This window comes from Tachypleus tridentatus, chromosome 2, assembly GCF_004210375.1.
Source record: "Tachypleus tridentatus isolate NWPU-2018 chromosome 2, ASM421037v1, whole genome shotgun sequence".
In the NCBI taxonomy this organism is placed as follows: domain Eukaryota; kingdom Metazoa; phylum Arthropoda; class Merostomata; order Xiphosura; family Limulidae; genus Tachypleus; species Tachypleus tridentatus.
The window spans coordinates 79,096,762-79,110,923 of NC_134826.1; the positions used below are offsets into that span (position 1 = coordinate 79,096,762).

Consider the following 14,162-nt stretch of genomic DNA (forward strand, 5'->3'; position numbering starts at 1 on the left):
TCAGGTACACAAAAAAAGAAAGAGGTAACTGTCTGGTAGCTTAACAACTCAAGCCCAAAATAAACCAATACAAAGGAACACCTTTATACCTATATTAATAAATATAATCAAACATCTAAGCATGCCCTCTACATTCCTACACTCAGTTACACAACCCTTTTCAAACATTTGGTCAGCTATCGGTCATTTACCTCTTTTTTTTTTTTTTTTGTGAATCTGACGATGACCGAAGGTCAAATCGTTGTTCGCTTCTCTACATAAAAATTTTTTTCTCAGCCCAAACCAGCTGTTTTTACATATATTTTTCTATACTATAATATCATATTACAAACACATTACTATCAAACATAAACTAAGAAATATACAAGTAAAACAAACACAACACCTTAGGCAAACTCCTTACACTGTTATTAACAAGAAAAATGTGTCATAAAAAGTTGCTAACATATATTATGAGGAAAAGTCCATTTTGTTGAACAGTTTTATAACTGAATTTGTCATTTTTTGCACGTAGCTATATTTTTAACTGAACTATGTTTTATTATGCACTGAAAAAATGTTTTTGTTTACTACTGGATAAGATTAAAATAATTTAATTGTGAAAAAACTGAAATGGTAGAAAAAGCCAGCACATTGTTAAACAAACTGTCAAACGTCCATACAAAAAACGAACAAACTAGGAAATAATAGTGAATCAAGCTAATATAATATAGAGACAACAAGGGGTCCTGTAAGGCCATTTTTACTCGCCTACCCTTAAGCAAGAAATAAAATTTAACTCCAAGGTGCTTTATAAAGTAAATCAACAACGCCATTACTTTTAAGTTCGGACTTTACTACTGACACCAGATCAGTCCATAAGCAAACCACCCAGTAAGGAAAACAAAACGGTCTTATCTCAATTCTAGCCTGTATTATTCACATCTTAAACTTTTATCCACTTGTCCTATTATCATCATAAGTGCAAGGGAATTTTTATTTTCGAAGAATGTTTCCGACGATGGAGAGCTTAAACTTTGAAAAACTCACAGAAATTCTTCATTTCACCAATGACTACATTTCAAATACTCTGGGACAGATACTCATCTATAACAAATTATTCTTATCTCTTTCTACTGTAAATAAACATAACATACACCTGATGCTGAGGACATATCACATATCCTAAATCTAAAACATTTTCATACAAGGATCAAGCTTCAGATCTCAAAAAGTTATATTATTCTTATTATTTATTTTGTAAAAATATACCTGCTCTAGGCGCTACATAGACGATGACACGTCAACAATTTGATATTTACAACTTGAACAAGAATAGAAGGAAAATTCAGAGTTCACCATGTTATTATTATCATTACTATTAATGCATTATACAACAAAGGTCCTACTAGCAGCAATGGGATGCTGAAGATGATAAATTAGGCATGAAAAGTTAGAAATTGTAAAATAAAGTAATAAGGTTAACTTGTGCATAAAATAAACAACTGTCAGTAATAGTAACTCCAATTTAAATAATTTAATTAACTTACTTCCCTTGAATTTTCAGAAAAATTAAAGTTAACGCAACCATTAAATATGAGTGGAAAATATTGATTTAAATATCAATTAACTCTAGCGATCTGTACTTGGGTTACATGAAAATATAACCTGAACCTACCTGTGTAAAAGTTAAAAAATTGTTTTTGAATTTCGCGCAAAGCTACACGAGGGCTATCTACGAAGTTCAGAAATAACCGCTGCTGTAACTTTGACTACTAAGATCAAACCACAACTTATGCTCTACGAACACTGCTTTCCACTGTTACCGCGATTTTCCGCACGTGACACAACGGTCGATCTGAACGAGCAAAATGAACTTCTTTTCAGTGATCTGCAGCTCATTTTTGCGGTTAAAAGTGAAAACGTTGATTGGACATCTACCTATCGATTTGCTTCATCATTTGCTGAAAATGTTTCTTCTAACAAGCTTCTATCAACCCACAATTCCATACATTCGGATTGACTTGTACCACTTCGGAAATAGTCGGAAGACGCAGCAGAAGTGGCAATTTTGCGTGAACGCGATTGTGAAATTGTTCAGCAAACATAGTGTGTTGGTGTTGAGTCTTGTGCAAGTTTCATCTAGTTTAGATTTTTCTAAAATATTCAACATGTCGTACCGCAATAACGATAGTAGAATCTACGTTGGTAACCTTCCTCCTGACATTCGAAGCAAAGATATAGAAGACTTGTTTTACAAATTTGGAAAAATAAATTTTATTGATTTAAAGAACAGGCGAGGCCCCCGTTTGCTTTCGTAGAATTTGAAGATGCTAGGTTGGTAGATTATTAGGCTTAAAAGTTAGGCCTAGTGTAGTGTTTATTGTAGTAATAGTGTTAAATAGTTTATTAGTAATACGCAAATACATATTTGTTTATAAATCCATGTACATATAAATCTTACTTATAATTTTACGCTTTTGTTTTATATCAGATTTGGTTACACCACACTAACTTAGAAGTAATTTTAGAAATTGTAATTTTTTTTAAAATATTTATGTAGGACTACGTAAAGTAAAAGGTATAAGTTTAGTTTTTAAGCTAGAGACGTCGAACATGGTAGTATCTGCTTTTCTAATAAAGTAGTAATGAGCTGCCAACGCTAAGTATTGTTGGAAAAATGCGGAAATATTTTTGTAAGATGAGCTTTATGGTGCAGATACCTAGTTGCTTTGTGCCATAAAACACCAAGCAACATGAGCTTTACACTGGTTAATATATAATTTGGCCATTGTTGACAATTCAGATACTTTTACTATTATATTATGTTGTGCTTTGTTAGTGAGTGTAATATGTATGTATTATGACTTAATTTTGTATGAGATAAAAGATAAAAGTGATACCCATACATCTTTGGGCCAAGTGGTTATTTATATAATAAAGAAGACTGGACACTTCATTATGGTTTTGATTTATTGTTTTGGCTTTAGTGCAGAGATTTGACTTCTGTTTTACATTTATTGTTTTTTTTTTTTTTTGCTTGCATCTTAAATTGTATGGATTACTTGCTGAATTTCTAAAGAAATTCCTTATATACAGGTAAATTGAAGCTTGTAAATAGAGATGCCAGACTGAAGTGACTCTTACTTGTATCTGAGACCTTATTCATTGACTGATCACAGTATAGTAATAGCAGTAATAACAATAATATAGATATCATAAAATTATAATATTGTAAACTAAATTTATAAAACAGTGGTGGAATTTGTAGATGGTCTCAAATTTTTAATATTGAGAAGTAGGACCAAGTATGAAAATTTTGCAAACTTTGTTAACCTAATGATGACCTAGGAAGGTCAAAATGTTGTTCCCTGCTTATCAATAAGTGTCAATATTCATACCAGTCATTCTAAGATGCATTATGGCCTAGCCTGTTTATTGTAAAATTGTATTTCCTTATCCTAATATCTTCAGAATAGTTGATTTTACACACATGCACACAATTTTAGAATGTATTGGATGAGACCCATGGATAATGTACTAAACTTTAGTGAAATTACTTCTTTTTTGTTTGTTTGTTCTTTTTGTCTCAAGAGGAAGTAAGAGATATTAACTGATCACTGTAAGGTAACCATTCCATTTCTAAAATCCTACTATGCTTCTTCTGTAACCTTTCTAATAAGCGAGTGTCCTTTTTTTGATAAGGAGACCATGATTGAACACATCTGAAATAAAGTATAATGTGGGTTTGTCATAATAGGCCTAGATAAAATTTGGGGCACAGATTTCAAACTGTCCTAGTATAAAAATATCACTGGAATGGATAGAATTAATATTGATATTGATGACTTTTTACAAGGTTTGTAGATCCTCAAGGACTGTAGCCAGACAGCTCATAAAGCAAGTGATCCTATTAAATTGCAAATCCTCTATCTGGTACAAAAAAAATGCAGGGAAACCAAATGCAACTGTTCAATTATGATCACGGAGCTCAACAAAGTTCAATATTTGTATATCATTAGCTAATAATTTCTTATCATTTGAAACAAAGCATATACTACTTTTTGTCATGGAAATGGTCTAGGTAGTCTCAGAGTTGGTATTTTCATTGTATGCGTATACTAAAATCTTGTTGTGAATGATGCTAATACAGCATACCAAGTCTGAATCTTCAGTTTTGTGGGGCATGGGCCCTACGATTATTTAGAGCTGGATAAAGTAATTTATTATTTATGAATGGTGATTAATCAAAGTTAGTGATTCCAGTTAATACTGATTTCAATTCTTGCAATAATCAGTTAAAATAATGTCCCAAAAATACAAAAGAAATGCGACTGGTGAGCAACAGTTACTGTTAACTATCTGGTTACTTAACCCTTTCACAATGGGTTCAGCATAATATACGAGGTCTGTTAAAAAAAATACGCGGGCTGACGTCATAAAACAAAATGTACTTTATTTAGAAGTTACAGGTCTGGGACCCCTTAAAAGTACTCTCTTCCCCAATGCACACACTTATTCGAATGGTGTTTCCACTTGTTGAAACAGTCCTGGTATGCTTCTTTTGTAATGTCCTCCAGCTCCTTCGTCGCATTTGCCTTAATCTCGGGAATCGTCTCAAATCTTTTTCCTTTCAAGGGTCTTTTGAGTTTGGGGAACAAGAAAAAATTGCAAGGAGCAAGGTCAGGTGAGTAGGGGGGGTGGGGAAGAACAGTGATCGAGTGTTGGCCAAAAACTCAAGAGTTCTGAGGGCTGAATTTCGCAGCAACGCTGTGCATCTTCAATTTTTCAGTCAAAATCTCGTAATAAGATCCAACTGATATCCCACACTCTTCAGCAAGCTCCCTGACAGTCAGACGTCGATTTGCTCGCACCAGGGTGTTGATTTTGTTGGCGTGTGGGTCGTCAGTTGACGGAAGAACGCCCAGGACGCCATCATCTTCAATGGACTGTCGACCATCCTTAAAACGTTCATGCCACTTGAAACATGCCGTACGCTTCATAGCAACATCACCGTAAGCCGTGTTAAGCATAGCAAAAGTTTCAGTCGCAGATTTTCCAAGTTTAACACAAAATTTCACAGCAAGTCGTTGCTCCTTCAGGTCATTCATTCTGAAATCTGCCAAACGAAAAAATCGCACTTCACTTAAAACCGCCTAGCTAATACACAAATGAAGATATCTGCAATCGGGAAATGGCATCGTAATCAGCTGATCGTGCAAACCTAACGACACCAAGTGGATTCCCCTGGAACCAACTGGAGCCGCACAATTCAAACAGTCCATGTATTTTTTGAACAGCCCTCGTATATGAGTTTGTCTACACTTTTGCACATGTTAAGTGTATATATTAACTTTTGATACAAAATGTGTATCTTCACAAAATTTGATGGAAATTTAGTAAGGATTACAAATTTTTTGTACACAAAAATTAGTTTTTTTTAGTGAATTAGTTTCGTAAAGGTTTATTTATAAAAAGATTAAGTCTGTTTCATTATTAGTGTGAGAGCAAAGTGGCTTTATATTATGATTAAAAACAACTTTCATTCTAAAAATCTCTATTTGTGTAATCTCTAAATATATTTCACACGTGTTTTCAGTAAGACTATTTTTATTTTCTATATTGCACATCATTTCATTTCTTAATTTAAAAGTTAGTATTAAGAGAACATCTAAACATTGGGATTTGTCACATGGTATGTTTAATGCAACACTGGCTTAAATTAGATGTTTGTGATGTCAAAATATAAAATATAGTTTTGTATGAATTAGGAACTCAAATTACAATATTTACAAGCTAGAATATAAAATAATCACCTGTTTTCTTCTGTTTGTTGAGATAGTGATCATGTACTGGATCAAACACAATGGCCCTACTCTCTCTTCATTTTTGGAAACGGTCCATTATATACAGTGACGAGAATAACAAATCAAAATCTTGGAATTTTCCCCTAGTCTTTCTCAGTGATTTTAAAATGTATCAATGTCATCTCATTCTTTTGAAATTATTTCAAGGGAGTAGGTTGAGTCTTTCATCTGCTCAATATTTCATGTTGTTTTGGACTCAAATACAGCTTAGTTGCTAAGCTTGATAAATTATAGCAGAATTATCTGGTATTGATATTGTTAATTATGATTTTTCTGGCTATTTCAAATGTATGTATACAACCTAAATATAATTATTTCACTTTGCATTCTCTGTGTGCAAAATTTTATTTAAAAGGCCCTGTCCCATATTTAGTGAGGATTGCAAATCTTTTGTAAACAAACAGTGGAAAGATTGGCAGCATATGAATAAACTATTCATAACTAGAAGATATAATTGTTTGCCATACTATTTATTTACTGTCATGTTTTTTAAAAAGTTTAAGAACTTGTTTGTAAATAGTAATGTATGTACATATAAAATTTATTGTAACTGAAATGTGACTATTTTGCAAAATACTGGTTAAGAGAGGTCATTTTATAGAGACTTAAGGTCAGTTTTATACTTTTGGATGTAGTAACCTAAGTACATGTGCACCACATTGTAACGTATAGGTTAAAGGCCATGTTATGTTTGGGGGCTTACATTTACAATTTTATTGAACTACTTTATGAATGTATGTCAGTATGTTTGGTATCGGAGTTTAGTATTATGTATTAATTTTCATTTAAAAGTAAATATAAAAAACATCCTAAACACTGATTTTTACATGTTGTGTGCAGCATTGGTTCAGATTAGATGTTTGTTATATCCACATACAAAGTCTGTAGTTTCTTACAACTTGGGAACTCAGATTACTAGTATTGACATGCTAAAATATTAAATAAGAACATCCTATATTTTTCATTTGCTAAAATATTGATACATTTAATGAATCAAATATGATGGCCCTTCCCACCTTTTTCAATTTTTGGAAATGCTGACATAGGAAATCTCTTTTTGTGGTATATGAAAAATATATAAAATGTGTTAAAAAGACTTATGAAAAGTATTATTTAAAAATAACCTGCTAAAAATTCTTGTTTTAAATGCATACTAAAAAAACTATAAAAATCATTTTCAACTGTACTGTAGATAATTACCATTTTTCTCAAAGTAACTAATAAAGTACCAAATTCATAGATAATGCAAAGCATTTTAAAACAGAATGAAGTAATAGACAATATGCTCATATGTTAAACATTTTAGTTAAGAAAACTGTATGCATACATGCATTAACTTTGGAACATAGTTTTTACATTGATTTTTAATTGTGTGAAATATAAGTACAAATAGGAAACTTTTTTTTTGCATATATAAATTATTTTAAGACTCCAAAACAGGTTTAAATGAATGAATAAAATTATTTTGAAAAAATTGTCATGTAAATGTGATTGTAGTAAAACAAGTATTAACACATTTAATTAATTTAAAAACTAAATAATTGCAAGATAACAGATTTTAACCACTATGTAATATGATATTTGAAATAAACATACTAGTTGAATGATTTTGAAGAGAATATATATTGTAGTAACAGAATAATAGGCAAATGTATATATAAGCATTACAAGTGAGGTATTTTGTACGGAAATTTCTATTATTTTCATTTCTGAACATACTAGATTCCTTGTCGCATCTTTCTGGTAGTCGTATTGCTGTTCTCTTATAAAATACTTTTATGATCTAATTACACTGAACAGGGAGGTTGTCATCAGCAGCTCAAAAATATATTTTTAAAATGAGATGATTATAAGTTTATCCTATGGGAAGATTAGCAAGCTTTACTCGGTTTCTGCACTTATGGACTTTGTATTCCTCTTAAATGTAGTATTTATATCATATTTAAAATGTTTTATATAATTTTTTTGTGTAGAGATGCTGAAGATGCTGTAAATGCACGTGATGGATATGACTATGATGGATATAGATTGAGGGTGGAATTTCCTCGAGGAACTGCTCCAGGAAGAGGATTTCAACCTCGAGGGCGTGGAAGAGGCCCACCTGCCCGAAGGTCACAGTATAGAGTCATTGTAACTGGTAATTTCTTTTTATTTCCATGTGAAATATTCTAGAGTTTCATTTCTGTTGTTTTTGAATTGTGAGTTTAATTCTGAATGGTCAAAGAAATTTTACAAACTGTCTTAACTGGTAAAGAAAAACTACCTAATGTTGTTATCAATCATATTCAATCATAATTTTTATTTTGTCAAAGTATAAATTTGGCATCAAGACATAGGTAATAAATTATATTTTAATATTATATAAATATTAATATTATAAAGAAATATTTTAATAAATTCTCAATCCTCTCTTGATGTTTGTTTGCTTCTATTTTCCCTTTTGTATGTTTTATCACCCCTCTATGCTATCTTAAGTTTAATGTAAATTACTCTGTATAGCGTGTTACTTAAGCGAAGTCTACTTTTTATATATAGCCATGAATTTTTGTACATGAAGATGTAAACTAACAAGTCAGATTAACTTGTCACTTCCACTTATCACATTCTCTCTTTCACACATTGCTAGTAATTCTATATTACATTTATTTTGGCATCATTTATAACAAACAGAAAGAGAAAGTTAAACCAAATGAATAGTCTAAATATTACTGTTCTTATGACAGATTTTAACTTAATGTATTATGGAATTGGAAATATCAGAAATATGCAGATCAGTTAACCCTTTTTATATGAACTTTATAATATATTTGAGTTTGTCTATGTATTTGCACTAAAACATTTGATACTGTGTGTATCTTCATAAAATATGTTTGACTTCTGGTGAAGATTACAGGTATTTCGTGCACAAAAAGTCTGATATTTTAATGAAATATTTTTACTAAAGATTTGTTTGTGAAAATATATATAGTCTTTTTCGTTACTGGTCAGAGTGGAAAGTAATTTCATGTCATAATTTAAAAAAAAAACAATACTTCATCTCAAAAATCTCAAATAGTATTTCTGTAATCTCTAAAGCCTAAATACATTTCAAACATTTGTTTTCAGTAAGACTTTATATTTTGTTATTTTCTATACTCCTAGTTTGTGAGGTTTGTTGCTTTACCAACCTCTTAATCATCATAAAATTATTAATCAAAGTGAAAACCTTGTATTTTTTCTGTGCTCTTCAAATAGTCTAAATGTGAAGTCAAATAACATTCAATGGTCAATAGCATTGTTATTTTGTGAAATGAAACTTGTGATAGTTGCAATATTATTTTAGTGTTTCAAAATCATTAAAAAACTTGTGAGAATAAAAGTTTATTCAAATATTGTTTTAAAAAGAAACTGATTTTAATTTCTCCCTGCTAACCACAATAATGTTTCATTTTTACAGTGATGGTATACTAGTTAAATTTTTAAAAGTTATCTGTGTAACATTGCAACAAAATTTTTAGCATTACTTAGAGGAAGTAAGAGATTTCCCCTGTAATAATGTCTTTTGGATTAATCATTTTTGATGATATTCCATAGAGTAACCTAAATAAGTCAGTGTAACGTCAATATATTTTGTAAATGATTAGCTCAGTTTCTAAAGGTAAGCAGTTTCTAAACTTGTCTTTAATTCTAGTAATGCTGAATAAAATTTGAGAATAAAATAGTTTTAAAAATTTTGAATTTTTAAAATAGAATTAACTAAACTTTTATTTATGTATCTAGAAAATTGATAAGCGGGTTTCCTGTTTTCAGGAAAATATATTAATCACTTAGATAGTCATAACAGCTACATTTTCACTTGTGTTGGACATCATTACTGTGACATTTTTCACACAAGAATTCTAACCTCTGAACAATGAGAAATCAATGTTATAAGAGCTGTAGTGGTCCTAAACAATATTAACTTTGAAGAAACAAGTCTCTGACATTTAGTATATTGAAAGTATCTGGAAAAAGCTAAGGTGCAAATATTTACAATCTTAATATTTAATTGATACTCAATTTTATATTAGCTTAGAAATAATCAGTTATTGGCTTAGGCTTCAGTTGTATTGCTGTAGATTCCAGCTGTGTGATTTCAGAAAACCTCAAGTTTTTAAGGAAATCAAATAAAAACAGTCTTTTTTTTTTTTTTTTTTTGTTATTAATTTTGAACTACTAAAAAAATAGAGTGAGTTGAGTAAGACCATATAGATATTTGCACTCATTCAGTGTTAAATAATAGTAATTTCTGAAATAAGTGGAGAGTGTACAGCAAGTTGGACCTTTTCTTTGTCCTTTATCCAATAAATAATAATATAGTCATTAAGTTTTGGGTCAAAAGGAAGGAAAGGGGTTGAATTCACTGGAACCTTCCCCTGATTATCTGCTTATTACAATATAACAGAATACAGTTAAATACTGGAGGAAAATGATCTGGTCCCTTGATTTCCTTCCCTAGATTTATGCCTGTGTATACAATATTAAAAAATAGTTATTCTCTCCACCTGGGCTTTGCAATTTTTCTGACCATGCAACTATTTTGTACTTGTATGAAGTATTTAGATGTATATAGATTTGATACAACTAGCTTTTAATGTAGTATGTGTATCTTCATAAAACTTTGCATTTTTTCAGTAAGCATTATAAGCCTTTCATATTGGAAAAATAATTTTTTAATGAAGTGTTTCTAATAAACTAAAGAAAATTGTCCTTGAATATATTGAGTAATTGTTTTAATTTGTATGCAAAGTGATATTCATGTTAAGATTAAAAATACTTTGTTTTAAAAATGCCACGTTTTGTTTGTGTAATTTCTAAAATCTTCTAAATACATTTCCATTGTTTGATTTTGGTAGAACTATGTACTTTATTTTCTATAACTATACAGAGTTGGACAATTTCACTTATCTTGCACACCCCCCCCCCCCGAAAAAAAAGAAGAAGAAGAAAAAACACCTTTTTTTTTTTCTAGAATTACTTTAAGTATAGTATGCAACTGCATTAATTTGTCATAAGTAGCCTTACATTTGTAACAGTATACATCTATTTATAATTGAATTTTGTTTAACTGCTATTCATGTCATTATAAGTTATAAATCACTTGGGGATGGTGTAGCTAATTTCATAACTAGCAGGCTACTCCAAGCTACTCATGCAGGTGTATCATGAAATAGCTTTATTGTTTATATTATCTAATCTAACTTTAACTGACTTAAAAGATCTTTATTTTTACAATTTGGTTATTTTATAAATAATGAAGAAAAAAAAAGTGAAAAAAGAGAAATAAAGCACTCACCCAAATACTTTAACTGTTGGTCGACAATGACAGTTAACCCTATTTTTTTATACTAAAGGTAGAAGTACATTAAATAATTTTTATTTAACTAAATAGTGCATCAAAGAACATAAACTAAACGTGCAAAAAGCAAACAATTTCCTATAACAATGACAATTTTTCTGGCTAACTATGTGATGAGTCATTACAAATTCATAGAAGCTGGCTGTTATGAATCCCATGGAAATCAAGGTAGTATTCTAAGTGAAATTGATGCTTATCTATTCAGGACACAATAAATTACATCATATGATAGATGAAAATCTTGACTTTCTGTTGGTTATAGGTAATGTGTGATTAAATGTAAGACAGAACTATTAACAAACCCTGATAGAGAGGATTTGACAGGTAGGGTGTGATTTTCTCTTTAGTAACTCTGTATCCAAACAGAATTGAAGGCTATAAAATTATGGTTTGCTTGAGCAATGATGATTTTATAGTGAGTAAATTACTTTTAATTTATTAGTCTCTTGGGAGGTAGTAGGTGAGAAGGTAGCAAGAACTTGAAATTATATATACTATTAAAATGTGTAAGATTAGGTAAGATTGTGTTATACTAATTGGTGTTACATAAAAAGTAGTTTAACATTTTAAATGTAAAACACTAAAACTTCATATTGTGTACAGTAAATGATATGTGTCAAAATGGTTATAAACAACACAATGTAGGAAAAATGATAAATTTATGCTAAATATTGATGTAGCCAGAGAGTTGGATGTTGGTGCTGCTAGCCATTTGCCTTCCTTCTAGTCAGTAGTTTGAAATTAGTGACAGTGGAAGATAGCATCAGTAACTCTAAATTAACAAAAACAGGAGTCACAAGGCACCAGATCATGCTGGCCCAAATGTGAACAAACGTAAAATATAATGCTAAAATCGTGTTTCAAAACCTTCATTGGGTAGATTTCTGACAGCTCATTATGTAGCTTTGGACTAATAGACAAACATAATGGCAATATTTTAACTGACTTGATAGTTGGAACAATCAGTATTGGTAACAACTGAAAACTAATTTTGATTACTCGAGTATTTTTTTAACATTCAATTTCATTTTACTTTCAGTTAGTCAATTATTGGAAAATCAAAAACTATAACAGTGTTTTGGTTTACCACAAAACTACACAGTAGACTGTGTGTGCTCTGATCACCAAGTGTAATTGATCTCAGTTTGTCTCAACTTTGTGTTTCAAATTTATAAATTTGCATCAAACTCAACTTACTGGGAACATAATAATAGGAATAATTAATTTTGATTTACTCATTATTTGCCTCAAAAATAATTAAGTTTCTTTATTTCCTATTTGAAATAATCAAAAAAGTCTTAGAAACATTAGTTTTTGTTAGTTGATTATTTTTATGACAAGGATTGATTTAATTGTAATTATGTGTAATAATTTTTACAACATTGTTTCATTTAATTGTTGCTCATTGGTAATTAATTAAATTTCTCAATTGTATAGAGCTGTGTAATAAGAGTATTGCTTGTTTAATATTTTAATACCAAAATAGACACATTTTGAAAAACATTGTGTATCATTTTGTCTGTGCTTGCTTTAAATTTCTCATGAAATTGTATCTTGCAAGAGGTGAAATTTGCTAAAAAGAATAATTCATATGAAAGTTTCTGTGTTGTGGTCCTGAAAAAGTTTTGAGTTTCAGCTTATATGAATTTCCTATAAAATCAATAAATAACAACCAGAAATTGTGGTGATAAAAAGGTAAAAAGTGTTCAAAATTATGTTTGTATTTAATGTTGGATATTGTGAACCTCGTGTAGCCCAAGACAGCTGATGATGGGCATATCTGATGAACCAAAATACCAGAAAATATAAATATAATTTTCCTTGGTAGATTTCTAGATTCCTTGATACACTTGGAATTTTCTTTTGTTTAAGATCTTTACGAACCTTAATAAATGCAACACTTTGACCCTTTCATGACAGTTCATCTATCAGAGACTGTCATTGCATTTGTTTATGTTCATTCAAAACTTTATTGAACTATTATTTTATGAATTTGTCGATACATTTGGAATCAAATTATACATTACAATTAAAACTTTATTATATGAGTTAATTTATTTAAAACTAAGTATTAAAAGAACCCACTTAAATATAGATTTGTGAGTCACATGATGTTATATGCAGCAATGGTTTAAATTAGATGTTTTTGGTGTCAATATACAAAACATATAGTTTTATATGAATTAGTAACTCAAATTACCAATATTGACAACCCAAAATACAGAATAAAAACTTTTTATCCTATCTATTTGCTGAGCTATCATTGTTTAGTGAGTCAAACACAGTTGCTCCTGTTCACTTTTGATTTTTGGCAGTGGTCTGTTATATCATTAACAGCAAAAAGTATACACTCACTTCTCTATGTGACGTGAATAACCAATTACAAGCTCAAAATGTCCCCATAGTGATTTTATCAGCCATTTTCAAATGTAATGGCATCCCCTTTTTTCTTTCAAGACAAATCTTAGTGCTAGTAAGTTGAGTCTCTAGTATGTTTACGATTTTCTTTAGATACAAATACAGTTTAGTTATTAAATTTGTTAAATTATAATAGAATTCTGTGATATTGAAGAAGTAATTTATGATTTTGTTTGACATCGTACACCTGCAAAATTACTTAAGGCTTAAGCTATGACAAGTAGCAACAAATACAAAGGTTGTAACTAGAGGAGATGCTTTTTTTCTTTATTTATTGTTCTGCAGTTTAATAACAAGTTTTAAGAACTTGTTTGTAAACAGTAATATTCTGTATACATATAATGCATATAAAATGACTATTTTACCAAATACTAGTCCACTAAAACACAGCCAAGATATGTCAATTTGTAAAAACTGAATATCAGTTTTATATTATTGAATATGATAACATAATTACATGTGTGCTGCATCATTGATAGTCAGGCATAGCTGAAGGATCAATACAATAAAAATAGTAAATC

At 30.1% G+C, this 14,162-nt stretch overlaps 1 pseudogene across 1 annotated transcript in view; it reads left to right on the top strand.

Moving 5' to 3' along the window:
* Positions 1–200: 200 nt before the first annotated feature.
* The window catches only part of LOC143244310 (serine/arginine-rich splicing factor 1B-like), a 31,632-nt pseudogene continuing 17,670 nt past the window's right edge, over positions 201–14,162 (top strand). Inside the window, exons 1-2 of the transcript XR_013025020.1 lie at positions 201–2,316; positions 7,820–7,983. The product of XR_013025020.1 is annotated as a serine/arginine-rich splicing factor 1B-like (transcript). The remainder of the gene's footprint in view (positions 2,317–7,819; positions 7,984–14,162) is intronic.